The sequence below is a fragment of the Eucyclogobius newberryi genome, unplaced genomic scaffold (assembly GCF_026437365.1).
Source record: "Eucyclogobius newberryi isolate DKJ021-1_F unplaced genomic scaffold, fEucNew1.0.hap1 SCAF_16, whole genome shotgun sequence".
In the NCBI taxonomy this organism is placed as follows: Eukaryota; Metazoa; Chordata; class Actinopteri; order Gobiiformes; family Gobiidae; genus Eucyclogobius; species Eucyclogobius newberryi.
The window spans coordinates 21,313,597-21,336,862 of NW_027315790.1; positions in this window are offsets into that span (position 1 = coordinate 21,313,597).

The window sequence follows — 23,266 nt, forward strand, 5'->3', positions numbered from 1 at the left end:
GAATGGTCAGCTGTGATGCGACATGCTTGTCCCAGAGTCCTGGAGATGTACAGGTCCTGCAAGATGGAAATCTGCAGCAATTACCTTCTCAGCAGAGCGCACAATGTGTTGTAGTCTCTGTTTGTCCCTGGCTGTAGCTCCAGTGTACCACACAGTGATGGACGAGGTGAGGATGGAGTCCACGGTAGTGATGGGAGAGTCTGTCAGGGCGGGCCTGGGAGTCTGTGACTTACCTGAAGTCCATGATCATCTCTACTCTTCTGTGGGTTGAGCTATTACCACTGCACCAGGACAACAGCTGGTCCACCTCCCTCCTGTAGACAGACTCATCTCTGTCCAAGATGAGCCCGATGAGGGTGGAGTCGTCCATGAACTTAATCAGTTTGTCATGGCTGGTGCAGCAGTTTGTGTACAGGGAGAAGAGCAGAGGAGAAAGTACATAGCTCTGCCAGAGCCCCCTTCACACAGAGGCAGGGTTGTCATCAAAGAACTGCTGCTGTAGACGCGTATTGTACTGTGATCTAGCGCTCAACACCGCCCTGATAAATCCATACTTATCACTTTAGTGTGCAACCTTTCTCTGTCACCAGAGCTGTATGCTGTCAGGTCTTGTCATTGTTATAACTCATCTTGGTGCGTGTAGGTATAACACGTCCTCACATAATTAAATTATGTCTGTGGCAGCTCTGAAATACTCCCAGTCTGGAATGTCCAAACACATGCGTAGCTCAAAGTACAGAACATGAGACTAAGAAAAGTCTCTGTTTCATCTCATTAGCTGCGGAAGTTTATTTATCTTGTTGCTGAGTGAGCGAACGGTGGAAAGGAAAATCCCATGTGTATGCATTATGACTGTGTTCTATGCAGCTTGTGTTTATTTTCTACGTACATGTGTTATTATTAGTTCAATGCAGAGCAAGCGTCTGACTCCTCCACTAATTTTAATATACAAATTTTACTGTCACTCGCAGTCCTTGTCAGGGAGTAGCCACTGTCATTGCCCATACCTGATATGTACAATGCCCGGATCTCCCAAATAAACCTGTATAAGTAATAATGATTATGATGAAATTATTTTTATTTTTAAGATTTTTAGACCCGTAGGCTTTATTGACAGGAAGGTAGTGTGAAATGGGGGATGAGAAAGAAGGCAGCACCTGTCCGCATGCGTTGTGCCTTAACCACTCGACCACCGGGCAGCACGATTATGATCATGTGGCAAGCTAAATTAATTCACGTCCAGCCTATATGGAATGTGTATCAACCTGAACTTAAAAGCAGGCAGATGTAGCCTTAAAGAGAAAATATAAAATCTTAAGATTTGTTTGACAAACCAGGCTATATGAGCCCGGTTATACCACATAAAGCCAATATTTGTACCTAAAACCAAAACTAAAAAAGTAAAACAATAAATCAAATTAATTCTCAAAAATAGGTCAAATTAGATTGTATTTTCGGTTTTCCTTTATTGGTTATTGTTAAAAGCAGCTTTACTAGCATTTATCACAGTTTAATTACTCACAAAAATATATATATACATGCTTTATTGACACACATATGTTTTGGTTAATGGTTTAGTAACACTTATAAGGTATTGTAAACCATTTACAAATGCAAACTGTAAAAGTGCTTACGGCAAGTGCATATGAATGACTTGTAAATAGTTTATTAAGCAACCTTATTTTAAAACCTTATTTCCTCCACATTTCATTAAAATCAGACGCCTTCTAATAATGCTGCTAATGTTGGCCTAATGGGACAAATGGGATACATATACACATTATTATACCAGGACTAAATTGCCTGAGTGTAATGAGCAGCTTGGCATTTTTAATTGTTGCAAAAATAATGCTTAATGCAATGCTTTGTTCTAAACGGGTCACACTAATTTACTGAAAACACTGAATTAATTCCAATCAAGAAATTGCATTATTTAAACAATTTGCCAACATGTCTTATAGGCAGAGCTGGAGTGTCTTTGCATTTTTTTTTTCTTGTCATTTTAAATAAGATGCCCAGAAATACATTCAGACATGTGGAGTAGTTTGTATTTATTAGGCACAAGTTATAACAGAACAGCAGAGGCCTAACACAGTGCTCATCAAAGGACCCAGATCTATAATCTAAAACATATAAGTGAACGAAACAATATATTAATGGATCAAAATGTAATGGATCAAAATGTAATTGATCTAGAGTCTCTGCACAACACAATGATGAATGTAAAAGAGCTCATGTGACAAATTGGTAAAGCTGACAAAAACATTTTTCTTTCTTGTAACAAACAGAAACAGATCCATGGATTTGTCATTATTTATCATTACTATAACCATCGTCTGACATTTCCAATATGTAATTAAATAGTTGTTGTTTGCCATGGTTATTGATGTTTTAATAATGTTGTCATGTTGTGTAAACCTCCTACTAAATTAAACACATATTGCCTCTCTTTACTTGTTGCTTGAAGATGTGTTTTTGCTTCTTCCCTGTGTGTGGGTGCATGCATTGATGAGTCTACATCACGGCCAACTGCAGTGATGATCAGCACAGGGAAAAACAGCAAAATACTGATCAAAAAACACACCCTGTGCATTAGCATTATTCCAGCTGTTTTTAGGTGCACAAAGCATGAAAAAAGTCTTCGTAACTTCATATTCATCAAACATGAACATTTAATGAGCGGATGTCATAAACTACCCAAGAGAGTCGGTTATCGTTTGGTTACACTCACCGGTACACTATCTTGCTGAGCTGTCCTGCTGTGCGACAAGGATACAAGCGGCTTGTGGCTGCTCTTTTATGGAGGGCAAGCACCAGATAGCATGGAATGGACTAATCCCCAATGGCTGAACATGGCCGTTACATGTAAAATGCATGGGCAGGGATTTGTAAGGGATGAATAGCTTAAGGCTACAAGTTGCTCATTTGCATTTTGTGATCATGTGTATGCAAACACAATGTAACTCACATGATCTCTCTCAAGCTGGGTAAAGCAAGGCCATTTGTTTTTGCTGCCTCGTATATGTTGTTCATAAGCATACTACAGCCACAAGAGACAAAGGTGTGCTCAATGACTGTGCGAAGCCTGGAATGGATTGCGGTAAACCATTGCATACCAAGTAGTATGTAGTAAAAATGGATTTGCGTCAACCTATTACCAGCTAAATGTTCTCCTTCTGATCATTGTTCTGTTTGGAGCTGTTCCTGAAATCAAATGTTAATCAGTTTCTTCTCCAAGTCAAGTAAGTAACTAACTCCAAGTTTGTCCTGTTTCTTTAGCTTTAATCTGGGGAAGGGAAGCATCATACCTTGTCGGGCTACTGTGGACTTAAGCAGTTGTCCTCAACCCCAACCATAAAAAGTAGGCAAACCCAAAATGATAATGTAATCTCATGTCTAAAGTTTAATTTTATTTTGAGGATATAGACTTTGATAAATTACTTTGGCAGGCCAACAAATAATAATATACAATCACTGCTGCATTTGAAGGGTGTCAAGCCTTGTTTAAGACTACTGTTTCAATATTCAGTTTTTCCTTCATATCATCTGGGGAACCCCTGCATCCCTGATGGGGGGACTTCTTGGCCAATTTAAGACATGCCCACCGAGCAGTCAACTAAAGCTGAGAACTCACTGCATGAGTTTCTTTCTGATTTTTGGACGCATTCTGGTACAGAAGGCTTTTTTGTTTAGAATGGCAAGAAGATAAGTTAGATAAATTTGCTATCTTCAATTCGGGAGAAGGACCACACCCCTTTCACGCCCCTTCCTGCGGCTACACTTTTAAGCATTCAGGTCATACACATTAGCGTTCGTGACTTCGTGCCCCCCCTCCGACCCTCTTCAAATTATTATTCTAATGTATCTCCTAGATGGGGGTATCGAGGCCTGGGAGCCTACAGCCCTCATCGCCAGAAGTCCCAAAACTGCCTCCATTTCTGGAGACTCGTGTTGTTTATGTTTTCAATCTAGGGGACCTTAGCACAGGAGAGTTGAACTGAAGTACACTTTATGAAAATTCTGATCTCTGCGATGTCGCAGAGGGGAGAGCCACTTAGATGGACACTTGCAAGGAATTGGTTGAGGTACAATACATGCTCCTAATCACCCCCTCCCTTTGATAACTTCCTGTAGCGGGCTGGAGCACACAGAGTTAAGGAAGGGCTCAGTTAGTCGCTGCTGGTGTGAGTGCAATGTGAATAGGAGGAGGTGAGAGCCAATCACAATAATTTAGATCTTGCCTATGGAGCTGCAACCCTGAGTTAGAATTGTATGCTTCAAATGAGGCAAAAAATAGCTTTTGCCTCTTGTATTTAATCTTTGGTTCATTCAGAAAACTTTTCTCATTACAAATATAAGACGAGAGTCAGGGTTTCCCAGCCGAGTGGTCTTCAGGTCAATGTCAGGAAATGTTGCAAGGCTGGTTTTCCGCCCATAGACAGCAAGGGTTCAGACGGACACTTCAGATGCCCCGAAAATACATATTTATATAGTTATAGAAACTTGAAGAGACATTCAATAAGGTTAAAATATTACTTAGTTTTGCTTCAAAATTATATATTTTTTTTCACAAAGAATTAAATAGTAAAATTACCGGCTGTGCTTCTGGGTTTAGAAGAGGTTTATGGCTGCATTTAATAATTAATTAAATTAATTTGAGATTTTATTGGTAAATTGCTCGTTGCCTTGATTTCCCTGACTGAACGGCATTCCAGTACATCCTTATTATGCAAAATTCTTTTTTTTGAGCTTTTAACCAACATTGTTCTAACATTCTTCTAACATTGTTCCCTCTTCAAAAACATACCAAGAGTATAATTTTGCATCATTCACGCTAGTTTGATGAATCCTGGTGAAAAAATCCTCTCAAGACATCAACATGGTGGCGCAGCGGTTAGCGCTCTCACCTTACAGCAAGAAGGTCCTGGTTTCGACTCCCGCGCAGCATGTGGCCTATGTATGTGGAGTTTTTGCAGTATCTGTATGTCCCAAAACACTGTGTTAACAATGAACTCCCAACAAATGGTTCCAAGGACCTAACCCCAGCTCCTGAAAACACATCAGGGCCCTGCAGCTTCGTTAGACACTTCAACATCTTCGAACGCAAGCAGATTGCATACTGCTTTAAGTACTCAAAGAGCTCAGAAGAAGCCACGACCCACATCTGAGTTACGTATCCAGGACCTTAATCCACATCTGAGCCTTTCATTGGACATGTAAGACTGATCCAAAAAGGGGCTGAAACCTGCAGACCTGCATTAAATGTTGTTGTGGTTCCCCTTTGATTTATTAAAGAATTTATCAAATCTTACTTCTCAATACCAGTGTATCTTAAAGGTAAGCCCAGGCATTGCCTATGTAACCAAATGTATAATTAATTACTTATGTCATTTAACCATACAAAATCATTCTGGTTTATTGATCTTTTATATAGTCAAAAATGTCCCTTCAGAAAATGAGAGTAGGTTAGTGATGTTTTGCTGGACAAGATTCAGCTGGTGCCATTCTAAAAATAAATGGGAGCATTAACTACCCAAAATCCGACAAAAATCTCAAACTCAAAGTCCTACACAGGTACACATAATTTGCATGTTCTCCCCCTGTCTGTGTAAGACTTTCCTGGTTAAAAAAAGGTAAATAAATAATAAACTGAGAGAAGGACATCATGATGTTTGCAAAGGGACCCCATGGAGACTCTAATCTAAGTATTTTAAGTATATATTCATGGTGACAATATTTAGTAGACGTAGAAGCAGTAGTGGCTTTAGCTGTAGAATTGTGCGATAACAGGTGTAATATTGAAGTATTCGTGTGTTTGCAACAGCTTTGGGATGGATTCCAATAGTATTTCTTCTTGATGGAACAACATGAACAGCTCAATGTGAGATCGAGCATCATCCTCTGGGCCTATGGGGGGCTCAGCAGCTGTTCCCCTGCGTACACATGTGTGAGAGGATCCCAGGGGCTTCGTGTCTCCTCATCATTTGTTAATTAGCCTGTTAACTCTTCTAATTAACGCACCAGAACTATATTTCTGTCAGAATTTCAGAGTTTTCAAGAAAATAGAGTTCAGACAATGATGGGGCTGAAAATACAAATCTGTGCAAAAAGAAAACATGGCCTGTGAGACAGAAGGGAGTCTGAACGTTATTGTAACACTTTTTCTAATATTCAACATTGGGCTTCTGAATAATGAGCTAAATATAATGCACATACAATCTAATATTAGTTCAAGATTTTTTAAATAATCCTTGTTTAATGTATTTAGAATATAGAAACTCAGCTGGGTTTTACCGGAATTGCATTGAGCCTGTGTTGAGCAAGCACCATGCTGACATGAACAAGTCCCTTATTATCATCTCCTGGCCTATGAACAACATGCACACCCCCACTGTAACATCCTCGTTTGAATATCGTCCATAAATATGACTCCAATGGCTACTAGGCCTGCTGCCCTCTGTCCATGTATAGTTCATAATTTAAGTATTTGTGTGGGGGGGGAAATATGTCGAAAGGATTGTCTAATTCAGGTGTGTCTACACTTTCAGCTTGCAAGCTACTTTTATATTTGGCAAAGCCAGAATGTCTACCTAAAGATTTAGGGCTATATAATGTATAGATAATTTCATTGTCAGTATTTACCGTATTTTTTTATCATTATTGATTACTTACAATGGGCTATAGAAGAAAAAGGTGGCTTGCCCTCTTCTGGTGGGTGGGGAGTCCTTGCCCCAAGTGGAGGAGTTCAAGTATCTCGGGGTCTTGTTCACGAGTGAGGGAAGGATGGAGCGTGAGATCGACAGGCGGATCGGTGCAGCGGCTGCAGTGATGCAGTCGCTGCATCGGACCGTTGTGGTAAAGAGGGAGCTGAGTCTAAAGGCAAAGCTCTCTATTTACCGGTCGGTCTACGTTCCTACCCTCACCTATGGTCATGAGCTTTGGGTAGTGACCGAAAGAACAAGATCGCGGATACAAGCGGTCGAAATGAGTTTCCTCCGCCGTGTGGCTGGGCGCTCCCTTAGAGATAAGGTGAGGAGCTCGGCCACACGGGGGGAGCTCGGAGTAGAGCCGCTGCTCCTCCACATCGAGAGGAGCCAGCTGAGGTGGCTCGGGCATCTGTTCCGGATGCCTCCTGGGCGCCTGTTTCAGGCATGTCCCACCGGGAAGAGGCCCCGGGGAAGACCCAGGACACGCTGGAGAGACTATGTCTCTCGGCTGGCCTGGGAACGCCTCGGGATCCCCCCGGAGGAGTTAGTGTCTGGGGAGAAGGAAGTCTGGGAGTCCCTGCTCAGACTGCTGCCCCCGCGACCCGGCCTCAGATAAAGCGGAAGAAGATGGATGGATGGATGGATGACCTGGTTTCAAAATGTTTTGTTTTTAGACTCCTGTAACGGCAGCTCAATGTGAATAATACCCGTTTCAGACAAAATATCTCAGGAGTTTAGCTTCGTGTATCAACAGAGGTAATGTTTCTTGTGTGGATCTTGTCATTTCAATGAGAAGAGAAAGGAAAAGGAGGGGTGAACCACGCAGTGAGATTATATTAGATTAGTTGTTTATTAGCGATTTAGCTCTGGTTGTAAGTGTAACAGTGGTTAGTAGTGAACAGTATATGCCATTCTTGTACTATTAATCGAATGTTTGGGTAGGAATAATAGCCACACATGTTCCTGTTCGTATTGTTTGTACATTTTTGTACATGTTTTTTGTGAAAAGAGGAAAGAAGGAAGTTTTAACCCAGTGACTGTTTCCAGTGTCTCCTCCGCAGATTATTTACTGAGACTAGTGTACAAATTTTGTACACTAGTCTCAGTAAATAATCTGCTATACCTATAATAAGTGCAGCTAAAATTCTTCTAAAATCAGTCATAAAATTCAAACATGTTTGAATGACTGTGACAAGGCTCTAGTCGTTCTGCGGTGCACACTTTGCGGTAGGCATAACTGCTCCACACTGCGGGACTAATTGCACTGCTTCATTCCAAATCCTTCATCATTCTCACATTCAGATCCAATATGTTTTTTTTATTTTAATGGTGCTTGATGTTTCGGGACGTACACCTTTTTTGTGTCTTGTGATTGGACACAGCTTCGTTGTAAAAACTAAAACTATTGTCTTGCCATCTTCAATTTAAATTCTACATCTTCAGCTAAAGCTCCTTTTTTCTGGTTGGTGCCCCATAAGACAACACTGCTCATAACAGTTGAAATGCCATAAATCAGTTTCCTCTCCGGGTCAAGTAATACCTAAATGAATGAAAATGAATGCCGATTCCAGTTTCTTTCTAATCTGCATATGACAGGTTTTCATGTTTTCTAATTATTACTTTGTTTGGTGGGCTAGTGCATGTGTATTTATGATACACCAGCAGTTTATGAAGAAAAAATTAAAGCTATGATGTAGCTGAATTCGGAAACCAAATCCCTACCTATATCATCAATAAGTGACATCCCATCCAAAGGGGAAAAAAATAATTCACATGTAACGGACAAATTTTTCAGACAGTTTAAACAACAAAGTTAAGTTTAAGTTTTATTTATAGTGTAAACTATATGGATTGCTCTTGTTTACAGTAAAGTTGCAAGGTAACAGTTATTTGTCACTAGGGCTGTGTTCAAAATATCGATGCGGCGATATATCGTCACGGACTCCGTATCGATACGCGGACTCAGTATCGATACGCGTATCGATACTGAGTCACAGTATCAACATTTTTTTATTTAAAAAAAAAATGATCTGTGGCCCGTAGGCTTTTTAACGAGGTGAAATAGTACTTTTGATCTGCTGTTTGTGCTGCGCTCCTCTCTCTCGGAGCTGTGAACCTGATCAGAAGCTGATCTGTGCAGAAGATGCTGCTGTAGCATGTTCAGACCAGGCCAATTGTTTGGCAAGAAACATGCAATACTTTACTAGAATGTGTTCCTTATATTTCTATTTGGATCAATTGGTTGGATGTATGACATTATTAGAGCAGAATGGATTTATAAGTGCTTTGTGGATAAACATGCAATTTCATACATTTTCTTATTCAGAGTAAAAATATTAACCATTTGGTACATTTTTAAGACCCTTTTTTCAAAAATGTATCGGGATATGTATCGTAATGAGGGAATTGTATCGGAACATACAAGTATCGGGATACGTATCGTATCGTGACCCCTGTATCGGGATACGTATCGTATCGCAAGGGTCTTGGCAATACCCAGCCCTATTTGTCACTGTGTATCTTCAGCCCATGTGAAAGTAACTGTAAGTCAGCAACATTATAAAAGTGTTGAACAAAAGGATTTTAGAATAAAATCATGTTCACTACACTTAAGTGAAATGTGTAGCCTACCGCATGCACTTTAATGTACTACATGCATAGATGACATAGGAGTTCGGTCACATGGGCCTGACGAGCTGTTAGGTGTCTGAGTGCACTGCTCTCTCTGATTCTCAACAATGTTACAGGGCATTTCAGAAACCTCAAGCAGCAGAATCGACTGGAGTGTTAGTGGCCTAGCTTAATCTGACCCTACTTCCGATTTATTAAATTTTTTTCTGAGGATGTTTGCTAATAGATTAGCAGTGACCCTATGGAGACACACATAGAATTGTTTTCAAAGAAACAAGACAGGACAAAACAAGGTAAGACTAAAGACAGATTGGGTAAAATTGAAAATCCAAATTTAAAAAAGTAAAGCATCCAATAGAAAAAATAAAAATAAAGAAATGTTAAAGCTCTCTAGGTCTCATTTTGTCCAATGTATGTGTTAATTTTCAAGTTCAGTCCGTATGTCATTTTTTCCATTGTTATAGTTTCGGTCCAGTCCTTAATCGTTGGTGCAGTTTGCAAAGGCATCCATTTATTGTGTCCATGGCAGGAGTCTTGAGTGGTGCATAGTTCTGAAACTGAGTGGGATGGTGATATCAACAATTTGCAGTACTTTGTTCATTTCTGTTAAATATCTCTGTGCAACAGGACACATGATAGTGGTTAGCTTTTTGAGACCCATATTTAGCGTTTTTAGTAGTGTAATTGCATCTGTCAGTAAATAGTCTGTGACTGTGACTGGGTTGTAGCCGTGTCTTTTTGTGGTGCACACATTGCTGAAGTCATAACTAGGGCTGAACGATTAATTGCATTTGCGATTAAATCGCGATGTGATCGTCATCAAACGCGATTTGCTAATCGCAACGTATGCGATTAGAATGTGGTCATGTGGTAGAACGTGGGCGCTAGCCCCGCGGCAGCTAGCACGGAGCTAGCCCTAGCAGAGCTAGCGCCGGCGGGGCTAGCGCTACCCGGAAGAAAAAAACCCCAACCCACATGGGGTACCGGCCAATCACAGAAGCAGTACACATGCTTTCGTCTCTTCTGTCATTCTGACAGCATGTATAAAAAATGTGGGAAAGAATATATTTTACACTAAATGTATCCAATGGTCATTTAAGTCATTCATTACGTTTTCTTAGGATGGAGGATACAATAAAAAAAAAAAAAAAAAACGCACATTAAATCATAACTGCTCCACACTACGGGACTGAAGCGGCTACAACTGACTTCAACTAGTGATGAGTGGATGGAGTAGATTTGCAGGGATCCCATGTGTAGTATGTAACTTTTTCATTCAGCACCGCCTCATCAAAGAACTTACCTGTGTGTCCTTTTAGTTGAATTATTATTTTTCTGGATTAATCTCCAGTGGCGTTGTTGGTTCTTCTTAATTTAACTTTTATCACAATATCAAAACACCTCGCTTGCCACACATGTATGGTGAGAGTGCATTTCAACTAAAAAGTATGATGACACATGATTAAATAGCATAAAATGACGAGACGTAGAAGCAGAAGTGGTTTTAGTAGTAGAATAGTGTACTTGTTTTGTGCCTGGTAAACTAAAGATGCAGTTCCACGTAAATGTAAGGTTTGTCCATACTTTTTTCAGAGCGAAAGTTACTTTTAGATTCAGCAAAACCAGGATCTACCTATAGAGCTGGTTGAGCTTGTACACACCTCAATTTAAGATCTTTTTAACTATAAATTTGTTATTATTACAAGACAAGCTCCATGGTAACGCTGGGAGGAGGGGCTTGAGACATAGAGAAAGTCTGCTTTCCTTTGGGTTACGTCAACAGCAAACTGCTTTGTGATGATTAGTATGAACTGGTAGGATTACACTCTGGCACTACCTGTCCCATCCTCCTGCTCCTCGGCCTGACTCTCCTGACTTCTCTTTTCTCTCTTGTTTGTGCTTGTGCGTTCCATTGCTCCGCCCCGCGTTGACAGCATTGTGCTCCTGCCGAGCTAACCGGATAAGCGGCCAAAATAACAACTATAGGACACTCACGCTGATTGTAACTCGTGGTTCACTCGTGCTAATGGGGACCTCCGTGTGCGGACTGGTTGCTCAGTGTGTGTATCCAATGTCACTTAGCGCTAGACAATAAACTTAATAAAAACAGACAGGACTTTGGGATCGACTGCCACTGATTCTGAGATGGACCGGTATATCACGATCAGCTGTAAGGTGTACAAAGCCAGCACATCTGCAATGTCAATCTGAGAACCTTTTGGAGGACACTCACAGAGCAGCCAAAAAGAGCAACTGTCCATACACAGAGGACACAAATAATTGTCCATATCACCTGGTTTAACTTTTTAACACGTGAAGCAAAGATGTAGACTTTCAATACCTACGTATTGAAAATAATGATTTTGAAAATGATCTTAATTGCACTGCTTTCTTCTGAGTCATTCATAATGCTCGCATTGAGAGTTTGGGAGCTTGACCTTTTTATCATCTTTGTTGTAAAATTCAAGGCATTATATCATTTTAGTGCACAGAACATTTTCTTTTAATTTGGCAGATGGAAAAAATATGATAAATTATACAATATGAGATAGTTATCTCATTATAATATATATATATATATATATATATATATATATATATATATATATATATATATATATATATATATATATATATATTGTATGAATACAATAAGCTTCCAGTAATGCCTATTTATCCAATTTATCTTTAAAGGTTTAGTTGTGCATTTGTTGTAAAGTTTCTCTTTTTGTTTAACAATGAATATTGTTGTAGTGTTAGGTAGATTTGGTAAGCGCAACCAAAACTTTTTTTTTCTGCTACTCCATCATGATATCTCTGTTTCAAATGTCAATGTGTCAGATTGTATTTGTAAAGCCTAGTGACCGTTAAAAATTGCTTGTAATCAAAGATGTGCAGAATGACAGTTTGTGGAGAAGTGAGTCATTTCTCAATTGTAAACAAGAGCATCAATCTTTAAAAACTCCTTACTTCAAGAGCTATTTTGGTAGATAAAGGTCAACAAAGTATGGTTTTGTCATGTGCCTGGCTCTATATTACAATGTATGTCTGTGTGTGGCCTGGTCCAAATAGAGGGACCTTTCTGTAAAGGTCAAACCGTGAGACCACTCGTGCACAATGCCGTCGCCAATGCCAAGATTCACAGAAAGCAGCCGTAAGAGCTTTGATAGCATGCTGCTCTTGAGTCTTTTAACCTTTTGTGGGTGAATTCAAAGTCTCCCCGTGTGTAACATGGATGAGTGGCTTATCGTACACAGATTTATAGCGGAGGGGAACGTGACATTAAACCATCTGACACGGAACAAGAGAACTGATAACCCACACATTTTTTCATAATCACTAATAAAGTACTAACAATATGTCAGATCCCAAGGGGCAGTATTTGCGTGCCCAGAGGTCTAAACCAAGGCCAAGTGAGAAGAAGTCGATAGTTATGAGATCAAGCTGTGCTTTTGAATTGCTGCCCTTCTTGGTATCTGACCACTATAGATACTTCCTGTATTGTGTAATCTCCAGGATATAATGAGAACTCTCCCTGCTTTCCCTCAGGATTGGCTTATGGAACTCTGCTGCAGACAAGTTTAATACATGACACAAATGTGCTCTTTTTCCCCAAAAAGACATTTCACAGTGTAATTTTTTTATTTGTCTTTACTTTTTAGACTTTAATTTTAGACATGTTTTAACACAACAGCAACAACAACATAATACTTCCGTTATTGGGATATTGGACTCCCAAAAAGTGTTTTTGCCAATAAGTTTGATAAGACTAGCAGGAGGTGAGTACTTTCTCCTCTGCATCGCAGCTCTTGGTACCTCCAAAAGGTGCTCAGGTGACTGCATGTTTATATGGTAAATGGTTGTCTGTTGCTATTTGTATGTAAGCCAGAGGTAATATACATTCAAAGAGATAAATTTAGAATTATGTTTGATAATCTTGTGTGCCAACTAGAACCTTTGTACCCTTTTAGAAACAGGTGGTTGACTTGCTGTGTAGGCTTCTTGCAGTCTTTCCCCTTCTCTTCACTATTTTCTGGAGGACATCTGCTAGCTAATCAGATGCCCAGCAGGAATCACAAGGCTTGTCCAGCCCTTGGAAATCAAAACACACTAAAATGATGCATGTGGTGCTTGATTTCTTATTTGTTTAATGTTTTAAATTCAACAGGAGGTGCGCAGTAAATATGATTGGAGAAAATTGGACAAAACAACTTCAAAAACCAGTGTGCTTCCTTTGAAACTTCTTTCATTTACAAAGGGATGTGTAGTTGCATCTGGAAACACATATACAATCCAATAATATACAAATGCAATACAAATACAACAACAAAAAACACATACCGTAATTATGAGCCATGCAATATCACTTCAGATTGCTTATCAATGGGGTTTGTGGAAGCACTTTTTATACAAAATGCTCTCCAACTATAGAACAAATCTTACTTATTACAAAATATGATTTGCACCGTGTTCCAAATCATGACATCTTGTTTACAATGTAGATGTAAAACTGCAGCCAAGAATGTGGATTCCGGAATAACAAATGAGAATAGAAGAGGGTGGAACTATATGGTGGGAGAGAGAATGTTTGATCTTGTTTTTTTTTATGTGTCAAAGCATATGTTAGGTCATTCTGTTTCGTTTTTTTAATCCGCTGTAACTCCACTGTCTCTTAATGACGGATTAGACTTCTCATAGTTTGACTGCTCATCCAGTGATAATCCGCATATGCAGTCCGTGTGCCGGAGCAGGCTGGAGGCAAAGCAAGGACAAGCAGTGCTAAGTGCCTGAAGAAACAATAAGCAAATTAAGAGTCACAGGAAGTTTGAAATAACTTAGAAGACTCAGGAATAAGAGATATGTGGGAAAAATATGTTCACTGGTTAGTGCTATTGGTGTATGTGTTGCACGTGTTTTACTATTAGGAAGTATGCGTATAATTTGTGCCGCAATCTAAATGAGAGTATTCAGCGAGTGCTCATTGAGTTCCTGTGAGAGCCACGGATAAAGTTACGCACACCCATTGTCAAGTCACAGCGTTTGGATTGAGGAGCATCTGAATGGGACCTGTGGAAATGTTTAACGCTTTAGACTTTGATGTGGGTGTTGTTCACTTCAATACAAAATCATGCACACTTATTTTCTGCATCGGAGCAGTGCAGAGACCCATTAGTCTCTGCTTTAGGACTTTAAAGGGTGTGGGACAGATGCTCACAGTTTGATAGACAGCGCTGTGGAAAACTTTGGTTGGGTGAAAAACATGTGCGAATCATGGCCAATTGCGGTGTCACTTACCGCATTATCACAGTTGTAGCTCTCCTAGTTATTATAATCAGGCAGCATATGCTAAAGCAGTTCTTTTGCACTTCCTTTACCTCAAATTTTACACTTGTTGACAGAAATGCTCCGTTTTGTATATTCATTCTTTCATAGGAGCAAACTCCACCTTTACATAACCATGAGGCAATAATTATCGGATTTGATTGAGACACGAAGACCAAGAGGGAGGGGCAGAGTGAGACACAGGTGTGTGATTTTCAGTGAAAAATCTGATTTTCTGTCATGATTGTCATTGTCATTAAACATTTGAACAAAACAGTAAATTGGCCTTTTGCCAATATTTATACACTTAACCGTGGCAAAACAGTACATGGCAAAAAAAAGTCGCCACTTTTAACTAACAAAACAAAATTCCCACGCTGCCATTTGGACTTTAATGTGTCGACTTTGTTCAAATGTATTATGCAATTCTACTTGCATGGACAAGAAAAAACATGGGCCATTTTCTCTCTAGCTCTAGATAGATTTTGAGCTGGCAGTTTCTGCAATAACAGCAGAACTGCGGAAGAATTCCAAAACAATAAGATATGCTTTATCGACAAATGTCTACAAATGAGCCTGCAATCAAAAACGAATAAAGAAATGATGACTATACAGGGGTAGTGACAAAAACACCATGCAGTGGCTTGTGCTTGTGCTGTCATTTCCATGCATGTTGCTTTTTGACATATTGCTGATAATATTCTCATCCCAGGTGCCTGCCTCTAATAGCTTATTGAAATGGGCTCCAAAATGCTCTGGGTATTGTCATTGGCGCTGAACTGTGCAATTATTTCCCCATTGTAAGCCTAGGGGCCACAATCCCCCCGACTCAACAACAAACCCTGCCTCCATCTCTGTCTAGCTCGATACCTCCATTAGTTTGAGTGTGTTTTGTTTATTGTTACCTGTGCTCCATGTGGTCCTTGTGCACCCGCTAACACGCCAGCTTGTCCCAGACACCTGCCTCTACAGCTGAGGCCTGTCGCTCATTATGTGTCTGCTATAATCACACTCAAGTGGCTGGGCTGCTTCCATCCTATATCCCCTCATTAATGTCAAAGACTGTACGCTGTGTCACTATTAGACTCTGCAATTGTGGGGAGATGGGGAAAAAAACAACATGACAATATGATGTCTAAAGTATACTATATGTATGAGGCCTACTTTGGTTGTACTATTATGTATAGAGAAGATCTGTGTGGAGGAGTGGGCCAAAATCCCTGCTGCAGTGTGAGCAAACCTGGTCAAGAACTACAGGAGATGTCTGACCTCTGTAATTGCAAAGGCCTGTACCAAATATCAACACTGATTTTCAAATGGTGTTCAAATAGGTAAGGTAAGTTTATTTGTAGAGCACATTTCATACACAAGGCAATTCAAAGTGATTCACACAGCAGGAAAAATGCATTAAAATCACAAAGAAATTACAGCACAAAACAAGATATAAATCATTTTAAAAATCATTTAAAAATCATACAATGTGTTTTCTGGATTTTTAGATTCTGTCTCTCACAGTGAAAATGCACCCACAATGAAAACTTCAGATCCGTCTATAATTTCTAAGTGGGAGAACTTGCAAAATTACAGGGTGTTCAAATACTTTCCACACTGTATATACACACACACATTTTGCACTACTGCATCTGCCAGTGGTCTGATACCAGAGCTAGGCTATGATACAACAAATTGTCTTCTGTTACCAGAAACATATTTTTCTCATTTTCAGACATTGCACAAACAGAAAAGACAGGGGTTATTGGAACGGTCAAATTACTAATTTAGTTTCCTTCCACCTCTTTTGTCTTGGCCTTATCATTTCAACAGCTCTCGACTGCTCATATCCTCATATTAATTTCAGTTTCTTTATTCCTCTTCATGTTTATATTCATGACTGATATATCATTGGTTTTTGCTGGACAGAAGGTTGCTGTTTTGAAAACAAATGGACTCCGAAGACGTGTGCATAGCATTATTCTCCATGTGCACACAATGGATTGGGATCTTACAATGCAAAACCAATAGCACAAAACAAAAACAACATCCCAACAATGGTGGTAATATATTTCTGCTTTGATACACTGCTTTGAAATGAGATAAGAGTTAATTAGTAAATCAAAAGTATTTCAATACAAAACAGATTGATATGCAAAGACAATAGACAAATGTAGAGTTTATTCATTACTACAAGGGCTCAGCATTTACTCCAAGAAGTAATCAGGCCAGATTAAAGTTAAAAAAGAGTAGACATTTTTGATCACCTAAAGATACACACTACACAGACTAAAAAGGAGCGAGATGTTGCAAAAGTGCTCAAAAGTGTATTATTCTTAAGCCACTGTGTATTTGCATATACAACTTTATATAAACTTACAATGTTCTCCCAAATCAGCAAAGTCTCTCTTCTGCTGTTTAGAAAAAAATCCTGAGAAATTGTCAACTGATTATTTGATTTTGTTTCACTTAAGGTACTATAGTTAGAGATAATAATGATAAATTTCTGAGCCTTGGTGAGTTGTGAAAAAGAATACAATTTATTCTTTCTGGCAGCCTCCTGACTTCCTACCAAAGTCCTCAAAGACTTCTCAAAGTCTTTGAGTATTTTTACCTGAAGTACAAAGCTTCATACATATAAAAGCAGAGAGACTTTTGTTCACAGCCACATGTTGATTAACTTTCACACATTTTAAACAGACACAGACAAACAAAGGGTTTCCTGGGTGACGGGAGACTGTGTGCCGGCTAACTTCTTTATAATGTTTATGTTCGGGTTTCTCTGGCAGAATCATTAACACAAAGGCAGATTTCTTTCTTAATCGGAACACAAATCCACTGTGGGTTTTAGCATCATGAGAAATATGGACAATACAAAACATTACATCCTTTGAATGAGAAGATGACCTCATGGAAGCTGAAACTCTTGAACAGCCCTCAAAGAGAGCAGTTTTGAGCTGGTGTTCGTGTCCATGCCTTATTTGCCAAACCCATTTTTAATCGCCTTGAACAAAGCAATTTCCATCAAATGTGCATTACCTTTTTTTAGTATTATTTTACCCTTCTCGGTTTAAAATGTTGGTTTGTTAATAAGGGAGTTTGTTGGATGGACACTGCTCTTATTTCCAAAGGTTAACCATCAAACCAAATGTTCTAAGAACCTCTGGAGGCATCCCTGTTGTTATGACGACAGCTTTAAAAAAGAGACACAAAGATGGAGAAAAGTACAAAGTGGGCAGTGGACTGTGGGTTGAAGAAGCCACTACTTGTAATAGACCTTTAGAGACCCACACCTTATCATTCATCACGGTTATGTTCTGCCGTGTTAACTTCAAACTCATTAGACACTCATTCTCTTCCTTCCTTTACATCCCCGTTGAGGAGCTTATTTATTAATTTGAAGCTATAGGTCCCTTGGTTTATCATCAGCCAGTTCAAGGCAACACAACTCTAATAACAGAAGTGTCTTGGAAAGTCAGACTTAGATATCATATTTCTGTATATCGTACAAGTACCACCACCACTACACCACCACTACAGCACAACTACTGCTACTATGGAACACTTTGTACTTCGATTTTTATTTTTTTTAAAAAACATGCATTTTTAAAACCAATTCATGTTAAATTATTATGAATGAATAATACAATATACATTTCCTGTTAATGATCTTTTTTGTTGTTTGATGTTATAATAAGAACAAAACAGTCGGTCAGGCACATGTCCCCCAATGTATCAATCCCACTCGTCCCAATGTCTGTGACATGAATAAAACATGCTCTGCATCTATCATCACGTTTAGTGAATGATTCTAATGCATCACTAAGCACACATTTATATTACACTGTAGGAAGGCAGTGCACCTTATGTGCCTCACATTGTTTGGCAAGGCTACTGCCTGTACTTATGTTATTGTACTTATATTGTACTACTACTTACACTGATAATGCTCAAATGTGGCTGGACATTACTGAATCATATTTATTTTGACAGGTATAAAGAATGATTTTCATCAACTTCTCAGTTGAAACCATGTAAATTAAGATAAAAGTGTCCATGGGAATCTGCTCTGACAGTAAAAGCATTGCTCTCAAGTCTAATACTGTAATGAGTATTTAGTGTTATGTATCCACTCAAACAGTTTTCACTTGACTAACTTGCTTGGCTAAGGTAGAGAAGGCTTATGAAGTTTTTAAGCAGCTTAAAAGTTGTCAAGAGATTGATGGTAATATTAAGCAGCTGCACTTTCTGTACAAATGACTTTTCTTATGCTGTTTCCAAACGTGCCAAATGTCAAATGGATATTTTTAATAGAGAATGATTATTAACCTATTGAAAGTCCTTAGTTTCAATGTAGGAACTGTCGAATCAAACTCTTGTGAAAAATGACCAATCTCAAGACTTGAGAAGTGTTAATGCAAAATGGAGACTTTATTGACGAGCCCCAAAAAGAGGACTATGCACCAGCAGAACTTGAGCAATTTTTTTTTTTTTTTTTTAAAGATTTTGTGGCCCATAGGCTTTATTAGACAGGAGAGGAAAGTGTGAAATTGGGGATGAGAGAGAAGGGAGGATACAGTAAACCCTTGGAGTCAGGATTCAAACTCACGACACTGCGGCCGGCTGCACTTTGAGCCTGGCATATGTGCTGTGCCTTAACTACTCAACTACCGGGCAGCAAAGACCTGAGCAATTTCGGCAGAAAAAGCTGGTTTACGGATAGTTATATTCCCCTTGGTTCATGAATAATGGGCCCTGACACTCCCTTTTTGAGATAATGTATTCTTCTTAGGGATCATCTCAAAATAGGTTGAAGCTTAAAAGATGAAATCCCCCCCCCCCCACTAAATATTATATATTCTAAATATTAGATTCATAGTGATTAAGTCTATTTTGTATCAGATCATGTGTTCCTGACACACACTGACTTCATTTTGTTTACCAAGCTGGTCTCTCAGATATTATAATTTTTGGCATATTCAGTATTAGTTCTTCCACTCATGTCAAATGACCTCACCAACTCAGCTTAGGGCCCAAATATGAACTCATGGGCCTTACTTCTCTGCTATAGTTTTTGTTGTGACCATTGATTCACCCTGCTGGGCTACGTCTTCCGCTGCCCTTCAGAGGAACTACAGCAAACAGAGTCTGCCGTGACCTCATCCCCTTGTGGAAGGCCATAGCTGGGGTCTTACTGGAGCCTTCAAACTTTAAAATATAATTCAAGACTCACCTATTCTACAATGTTTTTCCCCTTGGGTTATAGGATGATGTACATCAATTAGTACTGCAAGAAATATAATTTGGGCTAGGATTAGCGTTAGCTAAATAGCAAATAATAAAACAAAATGGCCCTTCTGCTGACCTCATCCATGTTGACTGTTATTCGTCCTCTCCCAAGTTCTCGCTTTCCTCTTTTATAGCATTTGGACTTTGCCTCATCAGAATGGTCCTTTCTGTGATTACATTGTGAATATTATTGGTAAGTTGAGCATTAACCCTGCTTGAGCCTGAAAGTTGAAGTAAACTCTTAAAATTATACTTTCAACCAGAATCCTTGTTCAGAACTTCCTTTTTTTTAGGCAGCAACTTCAAAACTTCCTCATGCAATTAGAACCATTAGAACCATTGAAATCTTTTATTTTTGTAATGCCCAAAATCACAACAGCAGTTGCCTCGAGGGATGAGAGTGAAAAAACAGATTAAACAATGTTCACGGGGACTTGACAATGTCCCATGCTCCCCTGTCCTTAGACCCTCCTTTTCGGCCAGAAAAACTACCAAACCGCTTGGGGAAAAAAAACCTGGAGGAGTTCCACAGTGAAGGAGAGATCCGACTCCCTCGGGCGGACAGGCAGATGTGCTATCTTTACATTCCTTAACATTTTATGAACTCTATGCATACAGCAGAAATTGTTCTTTCTCCAGGACCAAAACCAAGCGATGGAGAGCTCTATTCTATGCTTTCTTGCTTCACAGCTTAAGTTGCCACAAATAGAAACAGAACCCTGGGCTCAATGTGTTTTGTTTTTTTTAATAAATGTAAAATGATTATGTCTGTAATGTGAACCCATTGTAATATTTTTTATAGTCCTAAAGTCATACAAAAGATAGTGTTTAATTTGGAAGGTCATCCAATGTCAACATGAAACAAAGAATACCCCCTGATGATCTGCTATGTGCCTTGGAAGAAATAAAACTAATATTTTTTCATTTTTTATTCAGTTTGTCAGTATTCATAATAGCTTACCTCTACAGCTGAGAATATTTGAAACCATATATTGCATTTTTGCTGTTTGACGTTGTCACTTGATACTTATGGTATTTCAGAGGTGCCATATGCCGCAGCTATAGTACTTCCATAAAAGTGTTTCATTAATATTCATCTTTGTGTGGAGAATGGCGAAAGTGAGAAAGCTGTCAGCACCAGGCGGCTTCATCACGCGGTTCAGCCACTAATTACACCTCAGCGCTGATAAATGACATTCCTCTTTTCATCTACTCGATCCCTGCGCTTCTGTATCTGGCAATTTTCCACACTTAGTTTCCACGACCTCCAAAAAAAATCAATCGTATATGAATAATTAAATAAATATTAATGTTAAGTCACCTAGGTTTATTTTTTTTCCAAATCTCAATCATTCTAAAACCAATTATATTATTTCTAGTTCTTTCATCTTGTTCACTTCACGCTCCAGCCATTGCTTGTAAATTATAGTCCTATATTTGACGAGTGACATTTCTTTCCTCCCCCGTTTTATCTCCGGCAACAAGAGGACCTCTGCTCTGACACATGACAGAACTGGGTTTTGGGCTGAGGAAAGACCAGCTGTCGAGCACAAGTACACAATAGAGTGCAGTGTGGCATTGATTTAAACTTTTGGAGACCTTTTCGCAGGGCTCATGCTCTAGTTTGGATTTGGGAGATTCAAAAAGTAGTGCCAACATGACTCACTTTGTCACCAAGCACCTATTTGAGCAAAAGCTAAAATTCCTGGTAGAGTTTATTGCCATGGCAAGGTGCTGGTCAACTGCCTCACCACAAGGAAGTCATGGGTTTGACTCCCGGTCCCGACCGGGCCTTTCTGTTTGGAGTGTGCGTGTTTCTCCCCCTGTCTAGGCGGGTTTCCTCTGGGCACTCCAGTTTCCCCAATCGATGCAAAACATGTACAATAGGTCAAATCCTCCAGCGACCTCCTGACCAAGCCTAGCACAAAGATCTTGCAATGTTGATCTTGTCCAGAACAACTGTATCTTTTTTACAATGGAAAACTCCTGGACGAATGAGGGATTACACCTCTTTGCACAACATTCTTAGTATGCGTAAATTCCTACCATTATTCCCACTTTTCTCTCATTTACATGTCAATGTCAGTGCAGTAAACACGGATCTCTTTACAGTAGCATATGAGAGAACAGTGGAAATGTTTACAATTTTGTGGTAGCACTTCATGTGCTAAGTGCTAACTAAAGTGAACGAAACAAATGCATCACCCCCTACATAATAGTATAACGCTATAATAATATAATAACATAAAAATATAATGATATAATAATAATAAGACTTATTTTAATCCTGACTTCAAACAACTGCCTGTAGTGACATGAATGATCAGAGGTGGATGGGAGTAAAGACATAACACTTGTGAAGCCTATTTTAGTCACTTCGAGCTTCTTGTTTCAATTTTTTTTCTATTATTACCTCTGCTTTATGATTATGCCCCTTGTTGCTGGTGGGTGTGGATAAATGACCGCACGGGTAAATGGACGGACTGATGGACGGGAAGGGAGGAGAGGGGAAACAACTCTACAGGCATCCCAGGTTGTACAGACTTAAAAAAGAACAAACAATGACAACTGACAAGCTTACTGAAGGTGCAGATATGCTGTAATATACTCCATACATTTCCCTCACCCTTAATGTTTTTTAAACAACAGTATTCACCCAATTAATGCAAATAAATATAAAATGATGAATGGTCAGGGCGCACACACAAACAGGAGTGTCTGGAGCTGCATCCAGCTGCACTACGGCATCTCAGACACCAAACTACTGCACAGAGAAATGGCCCTATGCTAAATATTGGGACATTAATCTGTCTGTATATTGGATAAAATGGTTGTATTCTTGAGAGTCTAAGCTTTAAAATGATATATCGGCCGGGTCCTAGTATTTATTCTGTATTAGATTGTGGTCCTTGCAGTGAAATGTGACTGCAGTCCTCTCAAACCTCAGCTGCATGCACCTGTGCGGTCTACACATTGGACACGGAGTTACAAGGATGACACACATAACTATTCCCCCTTCGGATTTTCTATATGGCAATTTATATTCATCTCTTTGGACATCTTCACTGTAGATGGACTTAGGAAACGTATCAGAAGAAAAATGAATACTACACCTTTCCCCTTATACACTATGTTGTACATAAAAAGTATGCTTGGACCACATGACATCCAAAAGTCCAACCACATCTCTACACCTTAATACAGGCATGTCCAAACTAGGGCCCGGGGGCCAAATGCGGCCCTCAAACCAATTTTTGTTGGCCCTCCAGCTTCCTGCTATGTCGGCCCAAACAACAAAAAGTAGCACTTTTTACGGTGAAATTGGG